General features: G+C 40.8%; 1 protein-coding gene across 1 annotated transcript in view; it reads right to left on the reverse strand.

The window, feature by feature from the left end:
• Positions 1-3,677, reverse strand: part of PCMTD1 (protein-L-isoaspartate (D-aspartate) O-methyltransferase domain containing 1) — a 44,468-nt gene extending 40,791 nt beyond the window's left edge. Inside the window, exon 1 of the mRNA XM_015562306.1 lies at positions 3,653-3,677. The gene's annotated coding sequence lies outside the window, so the exon portion shown is untranslated. The remainder of the gene's footprint in view (positions 1-3,652) is intronic.
• Between the last annotated feature and the right edge of the window lie 5,594 nt (positions 3,678-9,271).

Here is a 9,271-nt window from a genome sequence, read left to right on the forward strand (position 1 = left end):
GAGACTAGGGCCCAGGAGAACGCACCATGCGAGGGCATGGCCACAGGGCTTTCTTCCTCATCCTTCAACGACCTTGTCATGGGAGGCAGGGAGAACCAAGGCTGCAATGGATGCAAAGGCAACTGCCGAGGGGAACAGTTTCCTCAATGATGACGAACAGATTTGATGAAACAGAAATACAGTTGACATGTGAACAACCCAGGGGTGAGGGGGCTGACCCCCACCCCACTGGCTCCACAGTAAAAAATCCACATAGAACTTTGACTTCCCCCCAAATTAACTACTGATAGTTTACTGTTGACCAGACGCCTTACCAATAACAATCAACACATATGTTGTATGCTATGTGTATTATATACAGTATTCTTATAATAAAGCCTGAGAAGTGAAGTGTTATTAAAAAATCATGAGAAAGTACATTGATAATACTGTATGTATTTACTGAAAAAAAAAACACACACACACAACTGCATATAAGTGGACCATTCACTTCAAACCTGTTTTGTTCAAGTGTCATCTGTATACAGTAATGAAAGAAAAGGAAAGAATGGGCTAAGCTAAGGTTCACTACTCACATGCCAACAGCTGCCAAGACTAACCTCCAGTCAAGATGGCAGCATAGGTAAGGATATATGAATCCTCCCAACACATCAAAATTACAGATAAACGGCAGAACCACCATCATGCAGAGCTGCCGGAAATCGAGCTGAACAGAAGTCCTACAACGAGGGATTAACAGAAGCTGCATGGAGACGGTAGGAGGGACAGAAATGTTGAACAGGCTGGTCGCACACCATGTGGTGGATAAAAATCAAGAGGGTAGTCATGGCCAGTTTGGCTCAGTGGATGGAGCGTCGGCCTACGGACTCAGGGGTCCCGGGTCTGATTCCGGTCGGGGGCATGTGTCTTGGTTGCGTGCACATCCCCTGTCGTGGGTGTGCAGGAGGTGGCTGATCGGTGTTTCTCTCTCATCAATGTTTCTGGCTCTCTGTCCCTCTCCCTTCCTCTCTGTGGACATCAATAGAGTATTTTAGGGAAAAAAAATCAAGAGGGTTATCTCAGCTGTGGAGCACCCCCCCCCCCCCCCCCCCGAGGAGCATGGAGGTCCAGCCCCACACCAGGCCCCCCAGGCCAGGGTCCCAGTGTCAGGAAGAGAAGTCCCATAACTCCTCGCAGTAATAACAATGGGGACTGAGGATGAAGGAGGCAGAGGAGCTGCTGGAGTCCCAGGCAGTTTGTCGTAAAGGGTCCCTGCATGAACTTACTCAGACTCACCCCAGTGCTCAGGCAGCAGCCTGAAAGGCATCAGAGACATATGGGGAGAAACTGAATTGTCCAGCATCAAGGCGAGAGCTAGAGAGCAGCCTCCCCAAGTCAGAAGTGTTGGCAGAGACCACTGTTCCTTTGATGAGCCTTCCCCCCGCCCCCCCGAGCTGGCAGGCGGGTGCCATATCTGAGACTCCATCAACCTGACTCATCCTGCCTGTCCTGCAGCACCCAACTTTCAGGCCTACCCAAGCTGTTTTCAGTGTCTTTTCCGTGCAAAGGGTGTGTCTTGGCTCACGCTTCAGGTTTTCCTAAAATCTCTCCAACACAGAGCATCTGGCCTCAGTGCCCCACACCTCTCACTAAGTGGCCCCAGGCCTGGCACTAGGGGCAGCCTGCCTTGGTTCACAGCGTGGCCTCTCCTGGGCACTTCCAAGCCAGCCAGCACAAGCAGTAGGCATCTGCAGATCACTCCGTAGCTTATGCCAGGGGGCCAGGGAAGAACAAAGTCAGCCCCTCCTGGGAGACCCCGAGCCAGCATACCCGGTGAACAACTTCGAACCATGTCAAACCACCACCCGACCACCCCCACAGGTGACACCCTCGGAGGGTGAACTCAGTGGGCACCAGAGTCCTGGTGAAGTAAGTCCTTGCCTCAAGCGCCCAGATTGGGAGATTGGGGAGGACACCTACTACATCAGGACACTCTACCAAGCCTTGGAGAGGTAGCAGCTCTACCTGATACAGAGAAACAAACACAGGGAGGCTGCCAAAATGTGAAGACAAAGAAACATGTCATAAATGAAAGAACAGAACAAAACTCCAAAAAAAAGAACTAAACAAAATAGAGACAAGCAATCTCCTAGAAGCAAAGTTCAAAATACTGGTTACAAAAATGTTAAAGGAACTTAGTGAGAACTTCAACAGCATAAAAAAGGACATGGAAACCATAAAAGAGAACCAGTCAGAAATGAAGGATACACTAACTGAAATGAAGACTACAGTACAGGGACTAAACAGTAGAGTAGATAAAGCTGAAACTCAAATCAGTGATTTGGAATGTAAGGAAGCAAAAACCACCCAATCAGACAGTAAAAAGAAACAGGAATCCAAAAAAATGAGGATAGTGTAAGGAGCCCCTGGACAACTTCAAACTTGCCAACATTCTCATCATGGAGGTGCTGGAAGGAGGAAAGAGAAAGAAATTGAAATCCTATTTGAGAAAATGACAGGAAACTTCCCTAACTTGGTGAAGGAAATAGACATACAAATCTAGGAAGTGCAGAGAGTCCCAAACAAAATGAACCCAAAGAGATACATCATAAATAAAATGCAAAAAGTTAGACAAAGAATCTTAAAAGCAACAAGAGAAAAGCAGTTAGTTACCTACAAGGGAGCTCACATAAGATTGTCAGCTGATTTCTCAACAGAAATTTTGCAGGCCAGAAGGGAGGGGCAAAAATATTCCAAGTGATGAAAAGCAAGGACCTACAACCAAGATTACTCTACCCAGCTAAGCTATCACTTAGAATTGAGGATCCGATAAAGAGCTAAAGGTCAAGAAAAAGCTAAAGGAGTTTATCACCACCAAACCAGTATTACAGGAAATGTTAAAGGGTCTTAGAAAACGAGTAGCCTGGCTGGTATTGCTCAGTGGTGGAGTGTCAACCTATGAACCAGGAGGTCAAGGTTTAATTCCTGATCAGGGTACAGGCCCAAGTTTGGGCTTGATCCCCAAGAGGAGTGTGAGGGAGGCAGCCAATCAATGATCCTCTCTTATCATTGATGTTTCCATCTCTTTCTCCCTCACCCTTCCTCTCTGAAATCAATAAAAATATATTAAGAAAATATGAACAGTAAAATGGCAATACATATCTATCAATAATTGAATCTAAAAAACAAAATAAATAAGCTGCATAAAACAAAATACCTAGTTACATTATCAGTCTTAATTATTCAAAGTATTTTAATATCAACTCATATAATTTCATAATTACCCTGGTATTTACACAGGACAGGTGGTATTTTCTGCCCCATACAAATGAAGAAAAAAAAAAAAGACCAAGAAAGAGTAAATTACTTGTTCTAGATTTCTCATATAACACAGAGCTATTGTAAACTTATTCACAGATCTTCTGTCATGCACTATAACTAATACTCACATTATCAGAAATAAGAAACCATAAGAACTAGAATTGTAAGTCTGATACCTGAGAAATGCATGACTGCATACACACTGATACTATAGTTTCATTCGTTTATGAGGACAAATAATTATCCTTATTTTTACTCATGAGCCAGAGAAAGTTTAAGAAGTCCTTAAACATGAACTTTTTTCATAAGATCACCATAACAATGTATAAGCTCTAAGTGCTAGGAGGCTTACCTTAAGTTTACAGGGTTAATCTGTCACTAGTGGTTCCTTGAGTCAATAAATACCATTTGGAGAAAACAGTCCAAACTAAATAACCAAAATGTCTGTGAAGCTTTTTAAATTAGAGCTTAGCGCCACCCTCCAGGCCGCACTTAACTTCTGCATGATAGGCCTGGCGAGGATCAGGACACAGGCACATTGAGGAGAGAATTTCAATGGGCAGCTTCAGTTCACATAAATAGTCTTTGTTCAAGGAAATTAGCCTCTTAAATGGTTAGTGTATTTTCAGACAAATGTCTAAAAATTACTTTGAATTTGGTTAAAATGAATTCATAGAACTAAAGGTCTTTAATAACATAAGGAATTACTTCATGTTAACTAGATTGCTCTTCAAATTATAGTCAAACTGTGTAAGTAAAATTACATTTACTAAGAGCACATTATTTTTTTATTGTTGCTAATCCTCACCGGAGGATATTTTTCCCATTGATTTTTAGAAAGAGGAAGGGAAGGAGGAGTGGAAGAGAGAAACATTGATGTAAGAGAGATACATTGGCTGGTTGCCTCCCACATTCATCTGACTGGGCTAGGGATTAAACCTGCAACCCAGGTAAAATTTTGGTCAGAAGTCAATAGGATTTATATCAATAGAAATATGTTTACTTTATTCATTGGCTATTCTTAGAAGGATCATTTGTAGAAAGAATATTAGTAAGTCTGTATAAGCAACCCAAAGTGAATCAAAGATGCTCAGAAATGAGTCAGTGCAAATAAACTAGTGTAAAAATATCTAAACTCTGTGGTCTAGGCGACATATATGGTACCGGCATAAAAGGAAATGACATATCTATCAAATATCTAAAAACAATTTTTTGATGCCTATCAAAAAACACTCAAATCCCACATACAGAACAGACTGACTGAAAAATGACTAAGAAAAGATATCATATACTACTTAAAAAAGCACAACTTGGTAAACCTGAAATGACTTTGCTAGGAGTAACCTGATAGACGAGGTACAGGACCTAAGTAGCTGTTACACTTGAAATAATACTCTTTTTCACAGCACCTAGTCTGAAGGGATCAGAGAGCATTCCTATCGACCCCTGTATCACATCATCACCTTTTCCTTATTCCATGGAATTCTGACTTTTAACATCCTTAACATCTATTATTTTTGTTCATGTATAAAAGTATGAAAGGATTCACACCACAGTTAAAAAACCATTACCCAAGCAACCTATGAGGAATAGATATGGATGGGGGAGGTTGGCTGAAGGAAGAAATTGCTTAGCTTTATTTATTTGTTGTTGTTTTTAAATTATTTTTTATTGATTTTAGAGAGAGGAAGGGAAGGGGTGGAAGAGAGACAGAGAGAGGAAGGGGGGTCGGGGGAGAGATCTGCCCTGTGGAGGAATCAAACCCACCACCTTTTGGTGTATGGGAGGATGCTCCAACCAACTGAGCCACATCAGCCAGAGCTATTTCATAGTTTTAATAATATCTTTGAACATACAGTATTACAAAAAATTAACCACAGAAAATGTATTACATCATAGGTTATGACATTTCAGTCTAGATACATAGGGATCTTAGTTCATCCCCTGAACAGATTTCCTATGTTAAATATACTAACATGGGCCACAGTCCCAGGGACCAGTTCCCAGATAGCCAGTATCCTTTCTAAGCACAGAACTTCTAAACACATGCAGATCTGACCCTTGCCCAGAGCAGACAACAGGTCACATGAGATACTACCAACCACAGGGCCATCCCCCGACTCTTCCAATTTCAACTGCCAACTAGGATTCTAGCATCTTCCATTATAATCATGCAGTTAGCATTCCAAAAACAAAAACAAAAAAACACCGAAATGTCTCCTCCATCACATCACCAAGATATGCAACATTCCCAATTCCTAACAGCCAGGATTATATTTTTATTTAATAAAGCAAGAATTAAGTGGCTAAACTATAATAGAACATAGGATGCAAAAATACATATAATAGAAATATATAATTGTAGCCTCTGCATGGTAACTATTAACTTTGATGGATTCAAATAAATCCAAAATTCCACATGGATTTTCTTTTTAAATGTTTTTATTGATTTTAGAGAGGGAGGAAGGGAGTGAGATAGAGATAGAAACATGGATGAGAGATAAAGGTCAGGGACTGGCTACTTTGTATATAACCCCCACTGAGCCCACAACCTGGGCATGTGCCCTGACCAGCGATCAAACCAGTAACTTCTTGGTTCATGGGTCAAGGCTCAATCACTGAGCCACACCGCTGAGCCACATGAATCTTTAGCTGACCATATAGTTGGAGCTTCCTGATACTGCTAAAAGGAATAAAATGACACTGCAGTATAGGCACAGTTTTATTCTTTCATATCCACATAAGCACAGAAGAAACTTGTAAGGGTATTGTTACTGAAGTATTAACCCCCAACAGGATTCGGCTAACACAGCAACAATTACCTTATTTTTCAGTATGTCAAAGTTCAAAGATCTATAATGTTAAATTCTCATATTCCTTGGCATTCATGCACACATTTGACTCTACTGATGACCCACTCTTTGAAGAACCATCCTCTCCTTTTGTGTATTTTGACAGCCAATTCTGATTTTTCTCCCCTGTATTTCAGCTTCTCTTTCACCTTAACCAATTTCTCCCTAAAAAGAGATCTATTCAAGAAACAGGTCTTTTGCGAACTATCACAATAGCTGTTTAAACACCACTTGGATTTGAAACTCTAGATCAGGCCTGATGCTTCTCTGGCTACTCATGATTATATGTCCCCAAAAGGATTTTGAGGCTAAAGTGGAAAATAAACTTTTTATTTCTTCCCATCAGCCTTAAAATCTCTTATTAATTTCTGAAAATATACTTACACAGCATTGGTTTCCTCGCCCTCCAATAGACGAGTCAATAGATCTTAAAATATTCTAAAGACACCTCCCTGGTGTCTGAAACATTTTTGTGTCCCACAAATATAAAACCCACTCAGATCCAGTGGTAAGCTTTCCAAGAGACAAAGGGTGGAAGATAGGCCACTTAGATGTGAATCCAATTACCATCCTTAGTAACTGCCAAGAATAAAAACTCAAATATTTTCCTGTATGTGGATTTTTTTCTCAAGTACATATTACACCGCTCATATTTTATTGAACTGCAGTATTTGCCATCTTTAAACTACACAGTTGTCACACCAGCTGGAAAACTGGAACAATATACCATAATACTATGACACATACTCTGATGTTTGTCATGATGCATTTTTAAGAGACATTAAAATACCAAAAATAGCCCTAACCGATTTGGCTCAGTGGATAGAGCGTCGGCCTGCGGACTGAAGAGTCCCAGGTTTGATTCCGGTCAAGGGTACATTTTAATATTTGTAGGGCCCTCTTTGTTTTGTTTTCATCAGAGTAGTTCACACGTTACCAAGAGTGCAATTGGGCCCATAAAAATAATGCTAAAAGCAATGAGATTATCCGCCCAGTTAGTAAGGTAACAAAAGCACCTGTACAAGGTACAATTTACCATGATATCCAAATTTGCCAGGGCATCAAGCAGTGACTAAAGTAACACAATCTGCCTTCATCTTGGTTAATGACATCAGCTCAAGGAATTTAATATTTAAAAAATACACCACCAGAAACCTCATCTAAAAAGATAATTTTAATTTTACACTTTTCTTTTGGATTATTTTTTCAATGAGTATTATTACATTCATGTGTCTTTTTTGTAAAAAACATTTATGACCAAATAAAGGAGAAGGAAACTTTGTAAGGTACTCTTCATTCATGGGAAGCAGCTGGCAGAAGGGAAAATATAGGTTCTTGGATGAAGTATGCCTAAGTCTAAAGCAGCCACCACTACTGAAAAGGCAACGGCACGGAACCCTGAGCAGTTTAATCTCTCAGCCTGTTTATTTATCTAATGTGGAGAATACCACCTGTTTTTGTGGAAAATATATATAAAGGAAGAACGTATTACCAGCAACAGTATCTAAAATGTCATGGGTATTTTTGGTTCCTTTTAAAAACGGTTCCCCAAATAATCAAATGCTACCCCAATGAGCCTAAGAGTTCAGGCTAGAACCTGACTGTTCTTTGCGATCATCTTCCTCAGTTCTATGTTCTCTCTGAAAGCTAGCACCAAGATGAACACAGTACATGTTTAATAAACACACAACTCCGTGATTATGTCAGGAAGGTCTCCAGCTCTTTTGCACGTAGAAATAAATATAAAATGTAATGGGGAGTTCCTAGCTTTCTGCCTATTTAATAGTAAGCAGTGTAGTTACCATCCTTCCATCTGCGGCTTACTCCCTACTATCAAAATAGGTAACCGCTGGCTGTTTTCTGAGTTTTCTGTTTTGGTTTAACCTGCCTGAAATACAGACTTCTGAGCCACTGGCCTTCCCCCCCTTTACCTCTTCTTCACACCTGATCCAGTTCATGGTTAAGGAATTACATTTGTTTTCAACTGACTAGGAGAAACTTAAATTTACTTTGAAAAATACTTAAAAAAAAAACAACAACAAAGTAAACTATTTCACTAACCTGCTCGAGGAAGTCATCCAAGCCTCATGTAAACTACCATTAAGCTCTGTGGAAACCTACCACTCAGCTTGCCTAATATGCAAATATCCTCCATCTGGCCTTAGACATTCTGAAAGTTTTACCAAACTACGATTCAAAATATTGGTTTACAGTTTCTTCTTCAAAACAAAAACTTAAAGATTAGGGAAAAAAATTGGAGAAAATGCTCCCCAATTTAAAAACACACACACAGCTATACAACTTTTAAAACAATGTAGTAAAATGGAGGAATATCGGAGAGCATTGTTGGCTAATAAAAACCAAGTACTATATATGGTCTCAATTTTACTTTTAAAACATATTTATGATATGCACAGAAAAATCCTGAATGGCTAAACAATGCACTTGAAGACTCGTTACTCCGGGTAAGGGGGGTAAAGCCAGGGAGAGAGGGAAGCGATGTCTGCATTGTTTGGCTGCTTGACTTATTTTTTTTCTTACAAAGCACGTCGTACTTCTGTAACTTAAAAAAAAAATACTAATAATAACTGGGGGGGAAATAACTGTAACTTTAAAAATGCGAATAATAATTGGGGGGTAAACAACTATTGGTCAAGCCATGCTTTCCTCTCTGTACCCAAATTATTCTAATCTGTCATTTAAAAATGGGTATGATGTCTCGATTTTCAAAACATACTGCTGCAAGTTAAAAATATCTTGAATTTGCAAAAGTACTCCCTCTGGTTCTTCGCCTCACGGATTCTCTCTACGCCGGGTTTGAAACGCCCGAAGGACGGGCACCAGACTTAAAACAGTCGGAAACGCTCCAACGAACAAACAGAAGAAAAAAAAAACAACAGAAAGTAAGAGAACGTTAGTGCCGGCCCCAGCTCTCCGAGCCCGTGCAGCCCCAACCCCCAGGCCTCCCCCGCCGACGGCGGCCGGATCCTCTCCTTCAAAATCAAAACAACAGCAGGTCACGGGGTGCATCAGAAAAGGCCCCGCGGGTGTTGGGGGGACCGCAGCGTCGCGGGGTCTGTGTCCCGCAGCCGGTCGGACCCCACAGCCCCCGACCCCAC

The sequence above is a fragment of the Myotis davidii genome, unplaced genomic scaffold (genome assembly GCF_000327345.1).
Source record: "Myotis davidii unplaced genomic scaffold, ASM32734v1 scaffold317, whole genome shotgun sequence".
NCBI classification, from domain to species: Eukaryota; Metazoa; Chordata; class Mammalia; order Chiroptera; family Vespertilionidae; genus Myotis; species Myotis davidii.